General features: G+C 48.3%; 1 long non-coding RNA gene across 1 annotated transcript; it reads left to right on the forward strand.

Annotated features, from left to right (window-relative positions):
- Nucleotides 1–8,707: 8,707 nt before the first annotated feature.
- On the forward strand, nt 8,708–22,292 carry LOC146174352 (uncharacterized). The gene is made up of 3 exons (XR_014702102.1): nt 8,708–8,786; nt 10,825–11,028; nt 21,791–22,292. It is a non-coding gene; the product is annotated as an uncharacterized LOC146174352 (long non-coding RNA).
- The last annotated feature ends 1,311 nt before the right edge of the window (nt 22,293–23,603 follow it).

Consider the following 23,603-nt stretch of genomic DNA (forward strand, 5'->3'; position numbering starts at 1 on the left):
CGGGATGAGCAGAAGAAGAGGAAGCTGGTTCTGCCCCGCTCTTGTGTGCTATTCTCTAGCGCAGCCTAAGATCTGTCTAAATAAACGTCGTAACAAGTGTGGTGGAGTTTGCTGGCTAAACATCACCACGGAACCTCTCCTATTTCGCCGGAGCAGAAGAATTGCTGTTCTACCCCCCTACGGACGGAGATGGCGCAAGCAGATGTTTCAACGCCGCCCATGCCAGCAGCACAACCGACCATCCCACAGCCTTATCGGGAACCCCGACACTTTTATGGCAAGCCTGGGGAAGACGTGGATGACTGGCTCACCCACTACAATCGGGTGAGCAAATACAACCGCTGGGATGCGAATACCAAGCTGGCGAATGCGGTATTCTTTCTTGAAGAAACTGCACTAACATGGTTTGACAATCATGAAGCATCCCTTACCACCTGGGATCGCTTCATGGAAGAAATGAGAGCGGAATTCGGCGATGCCGATGCTCGAAAAAAGAGCGCAGAACAGACTCTGGCTCAGCGAGCACAAGTACCGGGGGAGACCTGCACAACTTATATAGAAGTCCTCAAGCTATGCAGAATAGTTGATGATCGAATGACAGAAGAAGACAACGTGGGACACCTCCTCAAAGGAATAGCGCAAGATGTGTACAACTTTCTCATCTGCAAGGAGGATTTGAATACCAACGCTGAGGTAACACGGCACTGTCGCACGTTTGAATCTTTGAAGCGATGCCGTATCATTCCGAAGTTTGGTCGGCTGCCTAATGTGACAACTGTCGCTAGTGTGGATGTGTCTGAAACGACAAGCCTAGCAGATACAATTCGTCAGATCGTCCGCGAAGAGCTTTGGAGGCATCAAGATATTGGGGGCCACGTCAGACCCGTCTACAGGAGTACCTCTTCGTCAAACAGCCCATCTTCTACCTGTTATGATCCCTCTGTTACGTCTCGTTCGGACACCCGATGCTCTGCTGCTCATCGCTCGAACATCCAGCCTCTCAACATCAACGCCTGCAACAGCGAGCACTCTCGTCCTCCTCGTCGACCACATCCAGAGCATGAAACGTGTAATACACGCGACGATGAGCCTTATTCATCGAATGAACGTGAGCCGCCAGTGTGTTATGCCTGTGGAATGATCGGCCACATTTCCCGCTTTTGCCGCAACCGTCGTCCGTACCAACAGTATCGCCGACAGTGGGTGAACTCCCGTACAAGGCTTCCTGCTGACAATGATGCTTCATATAGAAGAACACCTGGCCGGAATGAGTACAAAGCAACAGCTAGCCGACAAGAACGCAGAATGCTACTGAACCGAAACGAATCACCGACCTCTGACCGTAGCCTGACACCACCATCTCGGCGCCTACGACAATCCCCTTCTCTCCGACGACGGTCGCCACCTCCGGGAAACTAGTGAGTGCGGCCGATGGAGGTGAGGTCGCAAAAGATTCTAGCTTACCCATGCCTCTGCCCATTTCGATGTTAAAAAACCGAATTGAAGTGTTTGTGGACGGTGTACGTGCTATGGCGTTGTTGGACATAGGTGCAACTATTTCTATTATAAGTCTCGCTTTTAAAAACTGCCTTGGTCGTAAAATTATGTTTGCTTGGGATAGTGCGACAACATTATGTGGTGTTGGTCGCGAACCGCTTAACCTACTTGGAGTCTGTTGCGTGAATCTTGTTATCGCCGGCCACACATTCCGAACTGAATTCGCAGTACTTACTCGATCAACGCATGACGTAATTCTTGGACTCGATTTTCTGGAGCAATGTGGGGCCACTCTCGACTTTCGCAATGGAGACATTTCTGTGAGCGCTCGAATTGAATCTGCTTTGCGTGAAAATTCGCTGACCCATCCTAGCACGCTTTCGGTTTCGGAAGACCTAGTCATTCCTGCAATGTCAGCAGAGTTTATACGAGTTGTTAGTTTCAGCTGTGCCAGTAATTCGTTCGACGCTGTGGTTGAACCACTCACCCTCAACTGCGCGAAGAAAAGTATTCTGATTCCCCGCTGCATCATCTCAGTCATGAATGGCCATTCTTTGTGGACGAACAACTGCTCTAACGAACCTGTTGTATCACCACGTGGTCTAAAACTTGCCAACTTTGACGAAGACACTTTTAAATCAGTGGCCGTGCTCAGCACAGACAATTCCCAGCCTATCGCATGCTCAGAAGAAGATGAGACAAAATTTCTTGCCATGATTAATAAATCCCTGTCAACAAGTGACCGTCACAGTTTAGTGGAAGTTCTGGCGAAACATACTGCGGCTTTCGATTTCTCTCGGGACTCGCCACCACGGATTCCCATTTCCCGTACTTAGCACCGAATCAATACAGGAACTGCTGATCCAATCCGCCGGAAGCCTTATCGTGTATCCCCATTAGAGCGCCAAACAATCGAAGGACAAGTTCGTGACATGCTGCATAAGGGCATCATTCAGGAATCGTCTCGTCCGTGGGCTGCCCCTGTGATTCTAGTCAAAAAGAAAGATGGCACATGGCGATTTTGTGTTGATTATTGACGTCTGAATACTGTTACCAAGAAGGACGTGTATCCCCTGCCACGTATTGATGACGCCATTGATTGCTGACATTCCGCCTCCTATTTTTCCTCAGTTGACCTGCGATCAGGCTATTGGCAGATCCCCATGCACCCGGAAGATAAAGAAAAGACGGCATTCATCACTCCAGACGGGCTGTATGAATTTAATGTGATGCCGTTTGGATTATGTAACGCTCCAACCACGTTCGAAAGATTCATGGATACAGTTTTGCGCGGGCTGAAGTGGCACATTTGTATGTGTTATTTGGACGATGTAGTGATATTCGGCAAAAAGGTTTCATAAACACAACAGTCGATTAGAGGTTGTCTTGGAGTGTATTGAGAAAGCTGGTCTGGTACTCATTTCCAAGAAATGTCGTTTTGGAGAACGCCAGACTGTGGTACTTGGACATCTCATAGACAAGGATGGAATCAGGCCTGATCCGAAAAAGATCGAAGCTTTCACTTGTTTTAAACCGCCGAAATCGTTAAAACAGCTCAGGAATTTTTGGGGGCTTTGCTCCTATTTTCGGCGTTTTGTTCCGAAGTTTGCTGATCTAGCATATCCCCTTAGTTGTCTTCTGCAAAAAGATGTGCCTTTCAAGTGGACTGCAGATTGTCACTCCGCCTTTCGTCAGTTAAAGTTTATTTTGACATCAGGACCAGTACTACGCCACTTCTGTCCATCAGCTCCAACAGAACTTCGAACTGACTCCAGCGCAGTTGGAATTGGTGCTGTGCTCATACAGCGCCACAATGGCGATGAACATGTCGTTGCGTATGCAAGCCGTTCTTTGAGCAAGGCTGAGCGTAATTACACAGTAACTGAACAGGAATACTTAGCTGTTGTATTCGGTGTGCAACGGTTTAGGTCATATCTTTATGGATGTGCATTTAAAATTGTGACGGGCCATCATTCATTACGTTGGCTTGTAAACCTTCGTGACACCTGTGAACGCCTTGCGCGGTGGGCTTTGCGCCTTCAAGAATTCAATTTTACTGTGTCTTTTAAGAGTGGTCGTAAGCACGGTGATGCTGACTGCTTGTCATGGTTGCCACTTGAAACTACTGATCGCGACAATGATGTCTTGGATAAATATATAGCTGCTATCTCTACAAGTTTCCCTGATGTTGGTGAATTCAAGATTGCGCAGCGGCACGACAACGAGTTGGCGCCGCTTTTTGAGGCAGCAAAATCCCGAAACCCTACGACCTCATTCTGCATTCGTGACGGTATACTATACAGGAAGAACTACTCGTCAGTAGGTGCGCGGCTTCTTCTGGTAGTTCCTACAAGTCTTAGGTGTCAGGTTCTTCGGGTAATGCACGACGATGCCACAGCTGGACACTTGGGTTTCGCAAGGACATTGCACAGGACTAAGGAACGTTTTTATTGGCCGAAGATGCGTCAAACTACTCAACGTTATGTGGCCAGCGGCCTCCAGTGCCAGCGTTTCAAGCACCCAACCTGCTCACCGCCGGGTCATCTTCAGCCTATAACGCCACCACGAACCCCATTCGAACAGGCGGGAATTGATCTTCTAGGAACGTTTCCCCGTTCCTCCAACGGAAACCGCTGGGTCATAGTGTGCGTAGACTACCTCACGCGGTACTGTGAACCGGCTGCTATACCGTCAGCCACTGCTTCTGATGTCTAGGCGTTCCTCCTACGGTCCATCATTCTTCGACATGGGCCTCCTCGTGTGTTAATAAGTGATCGTGGCAGACAGTTTATGGCAGAAGTTGTAGAAGAACTTCTTCGCCTCTGCTCATCCCATTTTCGCCATTCAACTTCTTACCACCCACAAACAAACGGTCTTACCGAACGCACCAATCGGACGCTCAGCAATATGCTCGCAATGTATGTCGACTCCCGCCACAAAAACTGGGATGAAGTCCTTCCGTTTGTAACATACGCATTTAACACTGCTAAGCACAAAACGACAGGCTAAAGTCCGTTTTTTCTTCTCTATGCACGACCTCCACGAAGCACTTTGGACACGTTTCTGCCTTTCTCACTCCCTGCTGAAACATCACTAGCGCATACTCTCTCTTTGGCTGAAGAAGCTAGTCGACTCGCTAGACTTCGCACTCTAGCCTCCCAGGAACGCTACAAGCAACGCTACGGCAAGGGTCATCAAGATGTTAATTATGTTCCTGGTGACTTGGTGTGGCTTTGGACGCCGTTGCGTAAGCGCGGCTTGTGCCAGAAATTGTTGCACCACTATCCCAGGCAGCACAACAGCCCGGGCCAATATTGTCAGTGAGTTGGCAGAGATCAGCCCTATGTAGGCCCAGCGCTGCCATCTTATGGCTGGTATTGGTTGTACCATTCTATAACACGTCCAACACTGGCCCTGAGGATTCCATTGGTAACCAATATTGTTCGTGCCTATTTATAATAACAACATTGGCCCGTCATATCCGACGCCCTCACAATATCGGTGGTACCATTATACAAGGATGGCAACGATGAGCCTGGATATCCGGCGTATCACCGGTGTTGGCGCTGCCATGAGATAAGGATGGCTATAACGGACAGCATTAGCCGTCAGTCCACTGATGTTGGCCAATATTCTACATATGCTGGACAATAATGTCAGCTCTGTTACAATGGCCCGCCAATGTCAGATATACACTGGCATACCTTACATATCAACGGTATTGGCATTGCCCTTTCATAAGGATGGCTATATCGAACAGCGTTAGCCATTACTCCACTGACGTTGACTATTATATGGCATATGCTGGACAATACTTTTAGTTCTGTTACCATGTCCCGCCAGATGCATTGGCATACACTTTAGTCAACATTGTCTTGTCTATTTCACCTACTGGTCAATATTAGATGCAAATTAGCATGTGGCTGGAAATATTCCGTGGGAAACCGCATTAGCGTGCTTTTGCGGTTGGCAGGCTCATTTAATACTTGGAGTCGTTAACTCTGCTGTTATAATCGATGTTTTCAAGTTACCTTTGCAATTTTTAATGCTTCCGAAATCTTGTGTTTAAATAGTTATAGTTCCGCGGTGCTGGTTTCCGTCGTGTTTGCTTTCATTCCACCTAGCTGTTTTTGATGTTGCTTGGGATTACACCATGTTCTTTTACACTAGATCTTCATTGACTTAAGCTGGCACTGTAATCAATCCACATGTATACTGTGACGAATTTGGATGAGGCCGACGATCGGTCAACGGCATCAAATAAGTTCACCACCGTTTGCTGGTCCGGGCGGCGGCGGCGATAAATAGCTCCACGCCGACCGCAATGGTCTAGGTTCTTCCATGGCTGCTCCCGTGGCGATTCCTGCTGCTCTGGGTGAAGAGAATTCCAAAAGTTTTAGCAAATTTCTTTGCCCCCGAGTGTATCAGTTTTAGCAGCAGTGGCTTCAAACAGACGATTACCGCAGGACACGCATGCAGTGCGATGCAATTAATGAGCGATAAGCGTCGGCCTATTAATGCTCGTACGTGACTCAGATCGACTATGGCGAGCGCGGTTCCATCGAAATACACTTTAAAAATACACTTGGCCGTTCAAGCTATACGAATACGATGCATCGCAGCACATACTTTCGCTTAAACGATTCAGCAATGGTGATCTAAATTAAAGCTGGGTTATTGAGCGGTAAATTAAACGTCGGTCCGCACATGCATGAACGTTCCCACATATGGCAAATCGTATTGACGCTTCCTGCTTCGTTGTCGCTCTAAGAAGTGAAGTATTAGAAAAAAATGGAGAGAAAACACTGCACGTACAATCTCAGTATGAATAATATTAAGGTTATGCTGAAACAAGTAACTGGGTTACAGTTTCACTTTTCTTCATCGCACTCGTTCGCACATTTGTTTTTTCTCAAGCGTCCGCTGTTGTTGACGACACACCGCGCACTTCTGTTCCAGTCCACTGAGGGCACTCACTCGCGCCGAAATATGGACGCTCTGTTCGCTGCTTGCTAGGGTGCATTGAAAACATCACAAACAAAGGAAGAAAAACATTGAGGCACGGCGCCAGCAACAGCGGCGCGGACTTGCCCGAGTGGATGCGCTCTGCAGGTGGGGTTGTCGGGTTACACGCTGCGCGATGCAATCCAAGACGCAGGCCCTGACGCTCCACGTGTGGTTCAAGGTGCACACGGCCGCCGCCCGGGCGGGAATTTACGACGCAGTGCGTCAGCCGCTTTACTTTAAGGCTCTATTTCTTTCATATACCTATTTGACATACGTGCAGCTAGCGTAACTGACGTCTTAGGCTTTGCAAGAGTAGACCACTCCATACGTGTAAAATCAAAAATACGACTACAACGACCATGGCGCATTAATCACTGATGGAATATCGCACACATACGGTACTGGTAAATGCTCTATGATTATCTTGAAACACTCATTCGGCAAACGAGTACGCCAGCTATTTGCTAAACAAGCCGCGAATATTCAAATCACTGCAGTGGCAAAAATGATCGCAGAGCCAGCTATAGAGTCGCCCGCGGCACGGCGGTGGGCCGGCTTCCACATTTCACAAGAACTTGAAACGCGAAATATATCCGCGGGGGGCTTTGTCACACTGAATTTCATAGGAACACAAAATAGCTTCGTGTAGCGGCCAGTATACAAGAGCGGCAGCTAAGCAGAACAACTTTGATTCGACGCCATGCCAAGTGCATGGATAGCATAATTTTAGAATTTCTCGTTTGTTTGTTCTTTTTTTCGCACAAGTGCGAAAAAAAGAAGTCTGTAACGTTTCTCCGCCTTTATTCACACCCCCAATTTCGCGATTCCGTCGTCGTTCACTGCAATACAATGCTTGCGCTACATATGGCAAGAAGGAATGACTGTAGAGTTGAAAAACTAAATAAAGCAGTCGTTGTTTTACAATTAAGCTTAATTCAGTATCAAAGCTTATTTATTCTCTAACTACCTCCGTGGTGGAACAGTTACTGGCGTGCGCGGGGAAGGTAGTTTTTTTTTCTTTTTTACAAATATTGTGTATGGAGAGAAGATACCCACATGTAAACTGACTTGTTAGCATTTGAACGAAAAAAAAAATGTGAAAGAACAGACTGGAAACACAAATAAAATACGAAAAGGTACAATGGGTATATTAACAACTGGATTACAATGACACATCTTTGTTTCGCACACGCTCGTTCGCACAGTTTTCCAACGCCTGCTCTCCGTGCTGACGCACCGCTCAATCCCGTCCTCGAGGCTCGCGCACTTCGCACTCCTGTCGTTCCCCGATCGCTCTCTCTCACCGCATGCGATGCGAGCAAGGTCCGAGGTTGCATGCGCGCGTCGAAATCCATGCAGGTGCGCCAAAGCGGTGGACGGGTCGACGCACCACTCAGGGTCCAAGGGGCGGACGGCCGCCGCCCAGGGGAAGGAATTGCGCAGTAATAAAAAGACAAACGCTAACACACTGGAGACTTCTTTCAAACATTTCCGGGCTCTCACAACAGGTTGCATAGAGAAATGTGCTTTTACCGCATTTTCTTGGCCAGTAAAATATACGCAAGCAACTAAACTGAGAAAGAAACAAGCGCCTAATGAATCGGGCCAACAAACGACTACTAATCTAGCAGATAGAATGATCCTGACGGTGCGGATATATGAGAAAAAATGTAAGCATGGTATGCAACTACCTTATAAAGAGGTGGCAAGTCGTGGTACTGAGATGCTTAGCTCAATAATTTTCAACAAACTTGCTTCAAATCCTCATTTCAGGGTGATTGAAATATTCCACTCGATTGAGCACTATTGTATGAAAGCATTTTCGTTGGTATGCTAAAAGTGAGCAAACTATTCGTAGTAGAACACAGCATTCACAAAATACAACTTGAACAGGTTTGGGTGTTGTAAACAAAACAGCTAGGCGCCTCTCCAGGGCGACGACGCGCTTCGCTGCTGGCACAGAGCCCTACATAGATGAGCAGCAACAGCAGCGCATCGTTCAAGGCTGATTAAAGTCCTGTCATCTAGGAAACGCTTGCTAAACGGAGGGTACAAAACCGAGACCATCGATCTGCTGAAAAAGCGATTACTGAAAAGCTCGAAGGATGACGCGACAATCGCTTAGCCGGCATGACGGCGGCAGTTGTATTTTGTTTCAAAGAGGGCGCTCCGTTCTTTCGTTCATTCATTCTTTCGTCCCTCCAACGGCCGCTCGTTCGCTCGGCTCGACGTTCGGTGGCACCGCGCACGGAAAATGCTTCTTTCTTCAAGAAATATTCCATGTAAGTTCTCAAATTTTTTCATTCAGGTTTTATAAAGCGTTTGTGTATATTGGAGCAAAATATTAGCCTCTTAGATTGAGCATTTTTTAAATTACAAGCGTTGTCTTACATTTCATTTTTGCTGCAGGCTGCGTAAGCCATGTGCTAGGGAGATTTGTCTTCTTTTAGCATATTTCTTACGTTGTTAACTTTTCAAAAGTGGTTCTCAAGTATGCGCGACTTGATTCCGATCATTTTGCAGCTTATTTCAAGTTAAACCGTTGCTGTTTTGCAGAGTACTGATTTCCTAAAGTAAACAACTGCGTAGCATCGTAGCCCTAAAAGCCAACTTCGGATATTCACGGCGTTACATGACCTCGGGCGGGGTCGGTGGAGTCCGGGCAAAAGCATATATTTTCGTGTCTGGTGCGAGAAAACGCTAACCGCATGAGTCGCGCGGCAGCACTATGCGCAGTGAGCTGAGGACCGCTAAAGCATTGCCGCTCGGCGCTGTCGCCCAGGTTCTGGGTTTTTAGAAATCGCTCATGATGCTGGAACCAGCTCGCGAGGCAGGCAATCGCAAAAGGCTTTGGGGTACTCACCGTCGTTGTTTTTTTTTGTTTGTTTTTTTGCATGCAAAGTTTGTTTCCCTTGTCCGGTATGAGCGAAAATCCTGCAGACGCTCATTTCGTCTGATCCGTGCATATATGAGCGCATCGAGACGGTTTAGTAAAAGCTTGGTAGGGTAGTATTGCAAAACAAAAAGGCTAGTGTGGCTAGATATTGCTAATTTTCGAAAGTTGCAGAAAAACGCCACTGCTTTCAATCATGTCTGCATCGCCGTATAGTAGCACGCCGCAGCGCTGGGACCATTTTTTTGGGGGGAGCGGGGGAGGGGGTCTCGTCGCTTTTCAAGAAATTTCATCAGTGCTGCTGTTTAGTGCAAGAAACTGGATATAGCGTAACTATACTCATTTACTAAACGAAGAGGCGGCGCTAACAAAGCAAGGCTGAAAACGCGTCTCTGTCGCTGAGGTCCTTCGCTCTGTGCGATGTGCACTAGCGGCAGCGACAGGCGTTATCGTCGTCGTCGCGCGATGCATCGCCAGGAATTGTGGCCTATTTTTTTCTTTCTGTATCGTTGCTTCAGGTGCAATAGATGAGTTGCAAAACCTACACGTCAGCTTCCCGGTGCGGCAGACATTCCTGCACAATGGTGGCATAGACTTTGGGGTAATAGTTGGGTACAGTGCTAGCACATCGCCTGACGGGAAGGGTAATTCCCGCACCTCTTGCCCATTCGTCACAGTATCATTCGCGTGCCCATTGTCGCCCCGCTATTACCCTCTCCGGTTAGTGTCCCTTTTCTAAATTTTCTTTCTTCACCCCTAGGGTGACAGTGCTCCCCCCTTTATTCCAGTGTTAAGAATGCCTGAAAACCTTTCTCTGACAATGGCCTGTGCGTGGGGAACTGCATCCCAAGCAGCGTGGACTGTGGTAGATGCATGTACTGCACCTAACTATTATCCCTGAATCAGGTTCTGTCGCCACTGTGCATGAATTCTGCCTCATAGGGAAGCCGACTTGTAGGTTTTGCAACTGGTCTGGTATAGCGTGTCCAGCAGGGCGGGAGCCTTCAGTGTGAGCGCTGGGTGGGCTCAGACAATTTCAGTTCCAGGCCGGGTTCGGGTTTGTAGCATGAGGCCCGGCTCGGGCTCAAAATTTATGCCCGTGCACACCTCTAGTCGCGTCGGTTGTGTAGCACACGTTTGGCGCCCGTGCATGCTTTTAATTTTGTTCTCCGCACCATGACACTTTGCTCTAGCATCAAGACTGCATGAAACATCAGTATGCATTTTCCGGTCGTTATGCTAACTGATCGCCCCACCGCCCTGGCACAGCTATGTTATACCATGTGTAACATAGAGTTGCAATTAGTACTTTTTTTGAGACAGCTTTCAATTTAAATTATAGATTAACTAAACAGAGAAGAGCCGTGGTATGCTTTTATCATGATTTAGAGGCATCGATTTAATGGACTTTCTTTCCTTGCATTTAGGGCTCTTTGCTCTATAACGCCCGCAGTCCAGCTGCTCCACCTGTATCATCGCACTGCTTTTGCACAAGCAATCATCTGCCATCAAAGGAGTGCTGCGTGAATGTGAGGCAGACAACATCATCATCATTTTGGTGCTGCATAACCTGTCAACAACTGTGGGAGCCTTGCCATGAAACATGCTGTGTGTAAGGAAGCATTGCCTCGGTAGGTATGACACGTTACCTTTGTTTTGCTTTATATAAAGGCTTTAAAAAAGGCTCTGCTGGCTTTTTTCTATATGATTGCATGCTATATAACTTTTTCTAGCTTTTTAGCTCAAGACTTACTTGTTCAGAAGTCTTGCCCACAGTATGCAGAAAATAATATCCTTCATGTCCCTGACAGTGCTTTAATAGCTGGTGCTATATTTCGTTGCTTTATTTCAACAGTATGTGGCTATTTCAAGTTGAGGCATGATTGAGTGAACCTGTGGTGTAATAGCACAATAACAGACATAGCTTGTTGAACTGACGAAGTAGTTGTCATTTGCGTAACACGGGAGAGCAGGTGCTTTAAGTGATGGAATATTTAGCATACTTGATTATGCTTGCATTACAAAAATTCGCAGGAAGCCTGTATTGAGGTTTCAGAGAAGAAAGCCATTAAGTATTGCTCAGGTTATTTGCCTTCCACTCTCCCTTCATTACTGCTGCCTGCACTGTATGTATTTGTTCATACAGACATGCAGTTATTGACTGCTTGTACATTTCTGGTTGCCTACACTGGCTTCAGTCCTGTAGATGTAATATTACTTTGATCTAAACCAGGCTATTTGCTCAAAGTGACAATTATAATCAATTCTCTCCCCAAGCTATTGAGATTTGCCATTAGCTCCCAACTCGCTTTATTCGCAGCTGCAATGAATTTATTCTGTAACCCTAGAGCAAGACATTTGCAGAAAGGAGATCATCATGCAATACTCGTGCAAATTTTGTAAATTTTAGAGGACATTCTGTTTGTTTTTGCATATGCTTCTGTGTTCGGAAAACAGAGCAGACTTGCTTACAGTGCAGGAGGGGTGGGCTGCAAGACAAAAGGAAATTATTAGCGCAGCTGCTCATTCAGGCGTGCATTCCTTGTGCATTTATTGCTCTTATATATGTGCACCTTTGCCTGCATGCTTGCCAGGGCTTTCCCCATAATGGGTGGCAGTGATCTTGCCGCCTACCTCTCAGGAGGACTGCCCTTTACCAATTACTTGCCCACAACCAACTCACCTCCTTGGCTTCAAATTTGTCATACTCAAGGACGATTTTCTGTGTTTGATGTTACCAGTGACGTCACTTAAGATACACAGTGTACATCATTGGTCCATTAGTTTCATTTCGGGATGTTGTCACCCCTTATATTCCCTACTCATATTTCTTCTACATCCCCTTGCAACTGCCAAACGAAATAAGACGTATAAAACTGCCAAACTCCCGCATTCTCTGAATGCTATGTCAACAACCAAAAAGCTTTTGCATGTCTTAATAAAAGTAGAAATGATCCGCCGATTATTTTTTTGATTGTCATGTCTAGTCAGACGGTTTAGTGAACTGCCACATGACCAAGCAAATTGCAACTGTAAGTGCACTGAGGAGTCATGCGTTAGAGCAAGCATATGGATCTTGTGTTGCTTAGCTGCTTAACTCCAAATATCCTCCTTTGTCAGACAAGATATTTTTTTAGAAAACTGGATGGGGAGCCAGAAGAAAGCAGATTGGATTCTTAGCAGCATTGCTACTTGTTACACGTGCGTTCCACCCCTGTATACATGAACTCGGCAGTATTGGGTCGAGTACATCTGTCGAGTGAAAAATCAGTTGTGGGGTTCATGTATACACAGTCGGGTCGAGTAAAATAGGCGGCGGAGCGGGTTGCGTTAACTCGCTTGCAGGGAATCGGTTAATTCGCTTGACCCGCTTATCTAAAGGCATGTAGACGCTGTCCAGTCAGGGAGTCTAGTTATGGGGAACTCTGGGCTATGAAAAAGCCTCTGGAGCGGCGACGAGCGTCACTCGAAATGAATGCTTTTTAGCGCTCATCAACGATAAAAAATAATCGAAGCTCTCGATAGTAAAAGGCAATGGGATCAAATACGAGTAAGAACTTGCACAATAACTTCGAATCTCGATGCAACGCTCTGCTACGATACTTACTCACTAGAAAGCGAGTTCATGTAGACATCAGCCGGGTTGAGAATGATGACCTTGCTTACTCAACGATGATTCAACCCGGTGCTGTCGAGTCCATGTAAACAGGGCTATTGTACTTGTAATTTTAGGTGATTTCGTGTATTGCACATTAAATTTGAGTGATATTGGTGCTTTCTTGCGTATGTGCTGTTTTGTTCTGCAAACAGTACTATTTCTCCAGACACAATCTTATTTTTAATTTGAGTACAAAATATTGTCCATTTTTGAAAAAAAAAAACAATTTGTGAGTCTGTTAAGAAATTTTGATTTTGAAATATATTCACAAAATAGCAACGTTTTATAGATACTGAAATGTAAAATGTGTGCGAAACAACTTTTCAGCTCAGGATTAAACTGGTTTTTCAAGGAACTTATTGTGATAGGGTGAAAGTGAAAAATAACTGTTATGCTAGATGTATCGTTTTTTTATGATCCCATAGTCACATCAAGCATTCTATTTTATGGTGTGCTTAAGCAATGAAAATCATATTTGGCCTCAGATATTCAGGCAGATTACTATTCTCTATACCAACAACTACTATGAATTGGTTTTAAGAAATCAGATGCCCGAGCACCACACCTGTTACCTAGACATAAAATCACCCATGTATGCCTAAATGAATATAATCTTGCACGTGGAAGGTTGCCGATGGTATGGCCATATGATTAGCTGTGATGAGGGAAAAGGCATACCTGGTAGGCTGCTAGCTGATAAGGAAGTACAATATCATTGTACTCAGATCTAGCATAACATTTTCCTGCCTATGCAAAGTAAATTTCTAGTACTTGCTCAATTGCTCATTGCAGGCTGACTGTAATAATTTTAGCTGAACAAGCATGCACTGTATGATTACTAGAACTTCTTGTTGGGCTTGTTCGTGTTTATTTATTATAAACTGAAGGCACCAAAACAATGCACGCACACAAGAAAAAACGGGACAGAGTTCCACTCACAACTGATTTATTGTGCAGAACAGAGTACATATATATCTCACTGAAGGCACATGCCCAAGGAACACATTCAGCTACATCACATTCAGCATCATGTAGTTTAACATAAGCTATGTTCAAGAAATGCTTTCTCAGAGAAAGAGGCTGTGGTATGAGGCATGGGCTTCTTGAACATATCTTAAGCTACATGATGCTGAATGGGTTCTTTGCGCATATGCCGGCAATGAGATATATATGTACTTTATTCTGCACAATAAATCAGTTGTGAATGGCGCTCTGTCCCGTTCTTTTTTTCTTGTTTGTGTGCATGTTGTTCTGGTATCTTTAATTTATAATGAGCACTGTATGAAAACTATTCCTTGGTACATTACAATTAAGGCAATTGTTTATAGTAGAATGCAGCAAGCAATAAAGCTGTGAAAATTAAAAAGCTGGAACTGAAATGGTACGGTTATCTTGAGAATATTATATGCGTACACAGCCTTGAGAATATCTGCGATCTACACATCTCCCTCAGTTAGCTGATTGAAGATAGCTTGATTGACTCTGTCAGGGCAATTATTTCTCAATCCTGGCCGCAGTAATGTATTCGTGCCTGTAACTGGTGTACTGCAGAAAAATATTCTTTAATGTGTTCTTTAATATAATCCAGTCTTGCATGCTTAGTAATCCATCTTGTCTATTACAGGAATGTTTAAGAATTTTTTAAAAATTAAAAGTTCTGGAGCCTGAACCATCAGATTTTCAGGAGGAGGAGGAATCAACATTTATTAAGCCCGAAATAATTCGGTGGTGCATGCTTGCACCAGACGGGGTGGTTCCCTAGTTGCGGGACCCATATGTTTCCAGCAGCTCCTGGCCCCTGTCTGTCAGTGCGAGCTGGATCGATAGGGCGGGGCTGGACAACAAGCTCTCCCATCGCTCAAGGGGTTGGGGATTGGGGGTGTTGGCGGGAAGGGGAGGAGGGGGGGTTTTGAGTTGTTTGCATTCTGCCAAAACGTGCGGCAGGGTGCCCTTTTCTTTTTTACAAAAAGGACAGAGCATGTCGTGTTCCGCAGGGTACATGCGGCTCATCAATACGGGATGCGCAAGCGATCCCGCCTGCGCTCGGCGCAGGATCGTCTGTTGTTGCCTGGTGAGCTTGGGGTGCGGTTCTGGAAGTCTGCACCTTTCCTCTCGGTACATACTTGTAATTTCCCGAAAGCTGGTAACCGGATGCGGTAGCTCTTCCGGCTCGTTCTCGCCCCGGATTGACATTTCTCGGGCATGGTAGTCTGCGATGTTGTTGCCTGCTACCTGCGAGTGAGCCGGGACCCACACGAGCTCTATAGCTCTTCCCGGAGGCTTGCACTTGGATAGAATGGCTCGGGCCGCGGAGGATATTACCCCTCTGCGGAAGCTTCTGTAGGCTGTCTTTGAGTCAGTAACCACGGTGTCCACGCTCGGCTGTGCGAGTGCGAGGGCCATGGCCGCTTCTTCTGCAACTGCGGCGTCTGTTGTCTTTATGGACGCGCTGACGATCAGCCTGTCTTTTGACGTAACCACCACTGCTGCACGGTCACTGTGTTTTCGGAGCGAGGCGTCCGCGTAGAGGACCCTGGGGTTCTCTTCCAGCTTTCGGGCTATGGCTTTGGCCCGCGCGGTGCGCCTCTCGTCGTCCTTGCCCGGCGTCATGTTCCGGGGAAGGGGTTTGGTCTGAATGGCCGTCTTCCAGTCTTCCGGAAGGGCTTCCTTGAGGGGTACTGGCTCAATCTGCCATCCTATCTTGCGTAAGACGGCTCGTCCGTGTTTCGTATGACTGAGCCGGATTCTCTGATTAGAGAGGTGGGCTTCAATGAGCTCCTCCACCGTGTTGTGGGCGCCCATGTCCAGCAGTCTTTGTGTGGACGAGTATATGGGAATGCCCAGTGCTTGCTTCGTTGCCTTACGAAGCATCGTGTTTAGGGTGTCCCTATTCGCCTTCGTCAGCTGGAGATAGGGGGCGGAGTAGGTAACCCGTGACACGACGAATGCGCGTATCAGGCGCATGACATCGTCCTCTTTGAGGCCTCGGTTTCTATTAGATACCCTTCTGATCATACTGAGTATCTGTTCGGTTGTAGTTTTGATCTTTGTGACGGCGGCGTGTGCCTTCCCGTCGGCCTGAAGTAGTAGGCCGAGGATCCTAATCTGCTGTGTTGGCTTGATAGCCGTTCCGTCGATGGTGACGATCACGTTCGGCGGCAGCTCTTTCTTGGATTTTCCCGGTTGGATAATAAGCAACTCTGATTTCTGGGGAGCGCAGCTCAGTCCGCATGACTTTGCGTACTCGTGCACGGTTGTTGCCGCCTTCTGCAAGGCTTCCTCCATCCAGGCATCAGAACCGGCTCGAGCTGTCCACACCGTAATATCGTCGGCGTAGAACGCATGGTCCACGCCTTCGATTTGCTTGAGTAGACCGGGCAGGGGCAGGAGGGCCAGATTGAAGAGCAGGGGCGACAAGACCGATCCCTGTGGGGTGCCCCTATCACCCAGCTCGACAGGGTCTGACTTCTCCTCCCCTATTCTGATGGTCGCTGTTCGGTTTGACAGAAATTCTTTGATGTAGTCGAATGTCTTTCGGCCACACCTGGTCATATTCAGATTCCGCAACACGCTCGCGTGGGACACGTTATCAAACGCTCCCTTCAGGTCGAGGGCGAGTATCCCGCGCGGCGTGTGCCTCGTTGCCGGCTTGACGACCAGTTCGTGAAGTTGGATCATCACGTCTTGGGTGCTGAGATGTTGCCTGAAGCCGTACATCGTCTCCGGCATCTGATCTGTTTCTTCGAGGTGCTTCTGCAGCCGGCGAAGGACCATACGCTCCATCACCTTCCCCGCGCAGGACGTGAGGGAGATGGGCCGCATGTTGTCTATCGTGAGGGCTTTGCCGGGCTTTGGAATGAAGCAGACCTCGGCGTCCTTTCATTCCTTCGGCAACCGCGAGCTCTCCCAGGCTTCGTTGATGTGCCCTAGGAGGCCGCGGGCCGCTTTACTGCTCATGTTACTGAGTAGTTTGTATGTTATGGCATCCCTGCCGGGTGCACTTTTCTTGTTACTTTGATCTATCGCTGTCCACAATTCCGTCATGGAAAACGGCCGGTCCAGGTCTTCGTTGTCGGGTCCTTCGTATCTCTCTGGCTCCGGGTACTGTCCCTTCTCTGTCTTTAGGTACTTCGCCTTCAGGTCTTCCAGGAGCCTGCGGCCGTCTCCCTTGTACATGTTTAATACTTTGGTAAGGTTGCGATTGGTCGCAGTTTTGCTACTCAGCGGGTCGATCAGATGCCTCAAGAGGCACCACGTCTTCCACGTCGAGAGCTTGCCCTGCAAGCCGTCGCAGGTCTTCAGCCAATTCTCCCTGCATAGTTTGGCCGCGTGCTCGACGATCTGCTTGTTCAAGGCTGCTATGCGCTTGGCCAGTTTTCTGTTGTGCCGCTGACGTTTCCATCGCCGCGTTAACGAGTGCCGGGCCGCCCACATGTGCGTCAGTCTGGCGTCCACGTACGGTGTCTGCGAAGTCGTTGCGATTTCTTGGGTAAATTTTTGGAGGGTCTTCTTCTGGTCCCTCGACCATTCGGTGTAGGTCTGTTGTGTTTCAGCTCGTCCCGATTCTTCCTCAGACGTCTCTTCTTGTTCCTGGGTGAACTTTCTCATCTTGTCCCAATCCGTGATCCGCGCTGTCCCCAACACAGCCCGATATCGGGAACCTCGGATCGTGATGCCGATCACGCTGTGGTCAGAACCCAGGTCCACTTCTTCGCTTCTCCAGGAGACGTCTAGCGTTCCCGATAACCACGAAAGGTCTGGCGTAGTGTCCCTCGCGGCACTGTTGCCTCTTCTGGTAGTTACGTCAGGCTCGTTCAGGAGGGCAATCTCGTAATCCTCCATTGCTTTGGCCAATGCTTTTCCTCTTTTTGACTGGAACTTATAGCCCCATGTTGTGTGAGGGGCGTTAAAGTCGCCGAGGATCAGGAGCGGCCTGGTCCCCGCCAACCCTTTCGCCTGACTCACGATGCGGTCAAATTCGTACTGCCGTTGTGACGGCCGACAGTACGCGCTCATTACAAATAAATTGCCCGCGCTGCCAATTTCTCTTGCATGAATTTCGACCAGCGTGTGCTCGCACCCGCCCTGCGCCGTAACATGTTGAGTTGCCGCCACGTTGCTGCGAACGAGCACCGCCGTTCCGTTCTCCGTGGGGTCCGTGTAAGTGACGTACCCCGGAAGTCTTGGTTTCCCGTTCGTCTCCTGTAGAGCAATTACATCAGGCTTGTTGTCTTGCCCGTCAATGTATAACATTAGTTCCGCTTCTTTGTTGCGAATCCCACGGCAGTTCCATTGGTAAATCACGGTGGTTTCCCCCCCGGTCTTCTTGTGCTTCTTACTTGGCTTCTGCATCATCCTTTCCGGCTGTCTCGAGTCGATTGCGCCTTTTCGCGATCGCGTTTTTTATTTTTTCGGCCCGCTCCTTTTTCAGGGACGCGAAGTGGTTCCTCACCGATGTTGAGGCTACTTTTAGCGCTTGACGTTTGTGCTTCGCCGATGGCGTCTGAGGCTGACTCTCGACAGCTTTAAGTCGGTCGTCTATTTTGCTGAGCCTTTCGTTAATTTGGGAAATTGCGGCCAAAATGGCCATAAGCTCTCCTTCTCGCGGGATCTGTGTCGTTACCGTGGTCGCGGTCTCTGCGTTCGCAGTTTCCTCTCCGCTCGCGGGGCTCTCTTCGGCGTCCATCGCCTCTAGGTTATTTGCTGCACGTTGCATGGCCTCAGCCTCTCCAGCTGTCCGCCCTTGGCGGGGCGAGGGGGGGGGCCCTCCGCGGCACCTTGCGCAAGCCTGCGGCGTTGCTTGTCGCCGTGTTGTCTTGGGGTCCTGAATTTGCCAAGCTGCCGTTACTCGCTAGCGTTTCGATCTTATTCATAAGCGCCTGTATTTGGGCGTTCTGTTCCTGGATCTGAGCGTTTTGGCGCTCTATGATCCTCTTAAGCTCTATCACTTCGCTACTGTCCTTTTGCGGATTCGCTTGTGAGTTAAGGGGTTGGGAGGGGGTGAGGGGTGGGAATTCGGTGTCGCTGGTTAGAGCGACGGGAGACCTGTTGGTCCGGCCCACCTTTTTCTCGGCGATCCCTCGGTGTCCGGTTGACTCTGGCGACTGTTGTTGACAGCCACTGTTGTTGCTGTTGCGGCCCGGCGTGTGTGACCGGCCCCGTTGTTTGGAGGCGCTGCGGTGGGGTCCGCCTGCAGGACCTCTCTTGTCTTGGTTCCTTCTCTCGATGTCTTCTTCCTCTGCTCGGCGCCGTTCCCAGCGCCGCCGGCGGACGACGTAGGGTGTCTTGAAGCGGGCTTTGCAGGCCTTGTCCGCTGTCAGGTGTTTGCCTCCGCACAGGCCACAGTTCGGGACACATTCGTGATCTTCGGCGGGGTTGGAGATTCCGCACCCTCGACAGATCGTGTTCGAAGGATCCGGGCACACGTCCATTCTGTGGCCCACTCTTCCGCACGCATAGCATACGTCGATTTGTTTTCTATGTAACGTGCACTCCATGAGCAGGTTGCCGTATCTCACGTATTTGGGTACTTTATGCCCTTCGAAAGCAATGACGACTGATCGGGTCTTACCGATCCGGTTTGCCTGTAGCGCCGTTGGGTTATGCTTGTGCACAACATTGTCCTGAATATCCTGGGCCGTATCCTCGAGCGGGATGCCCCTTATGACGCCCTTCACCGTGCCGTGGGGGGCCGTTTCGTAGGTACTTACATCGTGTGCCGTGCCGCGTATGTCGATCCTTCCGACTGCAGTGTATAGGTCGGCGTTCTCTCTCTTGGAGGTGCTCACCACAACGATATTCTGCTGGAGGTTGGGGCACACGACATCTTCACTTGCTTCATTGCCGGGGATCTGTGCCGCCGCCACAATTGCACGACTTAGTTCAACGCGGGTCACGTCGCTCACGTGGAGCCCGCCTCGTGGTCGTAATACGATCTTTATGTCGCCGCGCGGCAAGTCTGGCATGCGCGCGCCCTTCAACAATTTGCCCTTGTTTATACGTTTCGCCCTTGAGTGACGTGTATCGCTGCCAGTGGCAGCCATGGCCTTGGCGCCATCTTCGTTCGTTTGAAGTACGGCATTTAGGCCTAACTTGCCCATGCCTTTGTGCCTGACCCTCTCGCCGGCAGTTTTCCAGCCTTGCGATCTTGTGCACTGGTCCGGCGGAATTTCGACGCCGTCCACCTCTACTCGCATAGCTGTAGTTATCTTAGGTCAATGCTCACTTGCGTAATCACCGATGAATCGATGTTCCGCTGGCGGCCTCACCGAGGCTCGGGCTGTGCCTACCGCTCCTCCGGCCAAGGCCGGAGTCGACGTTAGGCCCAGCTGCGGGCGCTCCTCTCGGCACACAAAAGTCCTTTAAATTTGGCAAAAGCGGTCCCCTACCTCGGAATTCGAGTTCCCGGTGGTCCACACAACTTCATGCATCCAGTCGACGCACTTTCATTAAGGTGCGACTCAAAAAATCTGGCAGTTCAATGAAAAAAACACGGAGCCCAGGTGAAACGCGTCCGCTCGCTCCGCAGGAACGCGAGGCGCCTCAGATTTTCAGGAACTGTAATTTTATATGAACACTAAGCATCTACCTGAAGTTATCGGTTTGCCGGAAGCAGGTTTTTACTTCCAAATATCTTTCTTTTGTATCTGGAATGGATATTATTTTGCATATAGGTTTATCATCCCTACGTCATAAGATGCTGCATGCCTTTGCAGGCCCAGAAACCTGTCGTAAAGTGCTCTAAAAGAAGAATGTGTGGCAATAGGCCTTCAATATATACAGTAGAACCCCTTTATAGTAAAGCCACTGAGGCCAGCAAAAATATTTACTATATCATGGTATTTACTGTATCAGTGGTGTGTGATGACATGGTCCTGAAAGTGCTGTCTAGTAGTTAAATAGGCACTTACTGAACACGTCTTCTTGCTTAATGAAAAAAAAACCTAAATACCTTCCATCTCGCTTTTATAATCTCTTTGTGTAATTTTTTCATTATAAAATTTCTCTACATCTTGTGGAAGTACCTTTGAAGCATGAAGACGTGATTACGAATGCAACCAAGTTCGATTTCACGTAAAAACTAAAGCCTTGCATGAACATGGTGTCCCTTTTTGCTCTTTCTGTCTTTTAAAAGGCAATAAGTGATAAATTCGCATGGCACTCAAGTGCTGTAAGACCTTATTCGCTGCACCTCCACTTTCTGCCAGATTTGTACTGCACATTGCAGTGTATGTTGACCCATTTCTTTCCCTTCCCTATTTCTTGGTGCACGTTTACTCCTTTACTTTCTGAATGGAACACGCTGCCTCCTTGCTATGTTTGTAGACAGCTTTACTTTCTTCTTCTTCGCGCTGCGCGCTTTCCCTCATCTGACTGCTGCTATGGCTAGTAGTAAAGCCACCTAAACGAACACTCGGGGTTATTCTGTTTTCAAATACAAAAAGTCTTGGCTTCGCGACTCTAGGTAGTGCGCGGGAGTCGTCGCCATGGCCAGAAGCACTTTAACCGATTTTTACCAAAAACATCTTTACTATAAAGGGGGGAAATGTACACTTGCCTATGGAAGATGAACTGGGACTTCAGTTTCACTTTACTATATCAGAGGTTTTACTATAGCGGGGTACTGTATTTTGTACTCAATCGTATAGAGCACCCAGACTTCAAATATGTGTTTGGATAAGTGTTGAGAAGGTGAGTTTAGATCTTATTGTGATATATGCTTGTCTTCTGTGCAGATGTCATTCGTAAGACCCACGGACCAATCTCCTCAACAAACTGTTCCTGAATGGTTGTTTCCTGCGGGGTGCCCAGCTTACTACCTGGGCCATGTGCTTCCCCCGCCCCCTCAACCTCATCACTTGATCCATTGACCCTTCACTGCCAACTATCATGCTCAACACAGTCCACTGCCATTTTCCATCCATGGTGGACACTGCCCTGAAATGCACCCATGCTCAGCCTCCTATTCCTGCAACACCTCTCGCACTACAAGGCTATGGTGCATCAACCCTGCTCAACATGTCCAGCTCCTTCCATCATGACCAATGCACACTGCACCCAATCACCTCTACCTGCACTACCTGATCATGTGCTTCTTAGTTCCCTGTTTCCAATTACACCTACTAGCCTCTCCCATATTAACCCTGTATCCAATGCCTCCTGCACTGCATTTTGGCCCTCTGATGTCCTTGTGGCATTTACATGTATATGAGCTCTCAATAAAATGTTTTCGGAAAATATTTTGCTTGCCTCATTTAATTGCACGGTTTTTATGGCTCCTTAGGGAGATGACATGCAAGGTGGTATTGGGAAATGACTGCATAAGAAAACCACAATTGTCAGAGTGACAGTTAAGCAAATGGCAGCAGTAAGGGCAAGGGTGAAATAACTGCATGGCTAAAGGTGGCTTAACAGTGGCAGGCCACGTGTGCCGATGAATACTTGTTGCATGCCAATAAATACCAGTATATGATACTAGCGGCACGGCCGGTTTATTGCCAATGTCAGATGTGCCAGTGAATACTAGTGGCATGCCAATACGTGACACTAGGGGCACGGCCAGCTGATAGCCTATGTTGGCAGTGCCAAGACAGGTGCAATGTTGGCATATAAGCCGGACCAATATATAATAATGTAGTAATTTCTCAAAAAGCCAGTGTTACGCCAATGTTGGTACCAATTTTTGTCGACGTTGGGCCGGGATTGGTGCGATGTTGGTGTGCTGCCTGGGATACTGGCCCTTTCGTTGTATTGGAACGCCTCAGCGCAGTAAACTTTGTAGTCTCTCGCGTGACCACCCAAGGGCGTCGTTCTCGGAAGACATAAGTAGTCCACGTGGCCCGCATGAAGCCCTTCTATCAACGTGACGAACCTTGACTCGCCCGGCGGGCATCGTCTGCGAAGGGGGCAGTGTCACGCACTTCCCGCGGTCCTTATTGAAGGAAGATGAGGTTTGGCGGGATAAGCAGAAGAAGAGGAAGCTAGTTCTGCCCCGCTCTTGTGTGCTATTCTCTAGCGCAGCCTAAGATCTGTCTAAATAAACGTCGTAACAATATATATATATATATGAAATGAACTTGTCGACGCTGCTGCCCGGTGATTCGCTTAGTATCCCACTATCACCCTCGCCAAATCACAAGACCTTCTTCGTGGTGCCGCCCGCTCCTAGCACCTGTACGAAGGCCGCCGCTACATCATTTGGTCGGCCTGGACCGCAGCCATTCTTGCCGCTTTGCCATTGCGTACGACGTAAAATTCATAACATTGTGATTGCGGCGTCATGCTCGATCCAAATTTACGACAACGTCCCTCTTCTTCAGACCTGCAATATCGACTGGCCCGTGCCCGCTGCTAAGCAGCAGATCGTCGACGGTCTTCACGATGGCACCCACGCATCCCTTATGACCACAGAGGACACCGACAGCCTGTCCATCTTTGTCCACCGCGGCGGCCGCTTTGTATGACACCGCCAGTAGTCATGGGGTTTTTGCTACCCTGAACGAGACAATATGCAAATATTATTGATGCGAATATCCTGATGGATCCGCA

The sequence above is a fragment of the Amblyomma maculatum genome, chromosome 11 (assembly GCF_055883805.1).
Source record: "Amblyomma maculatum isolate TAMU_Amacu chromosome 11, ASM5588380v1, whole genome shotgun sequence".
In the NCBI taxonomy this organism is placed as follows: Eukaryota; Metazoa; Arthropoda; class Arachnida; order Ixodida; family Ixodidae; genus Amblyomma; species Amblyomma maculatum.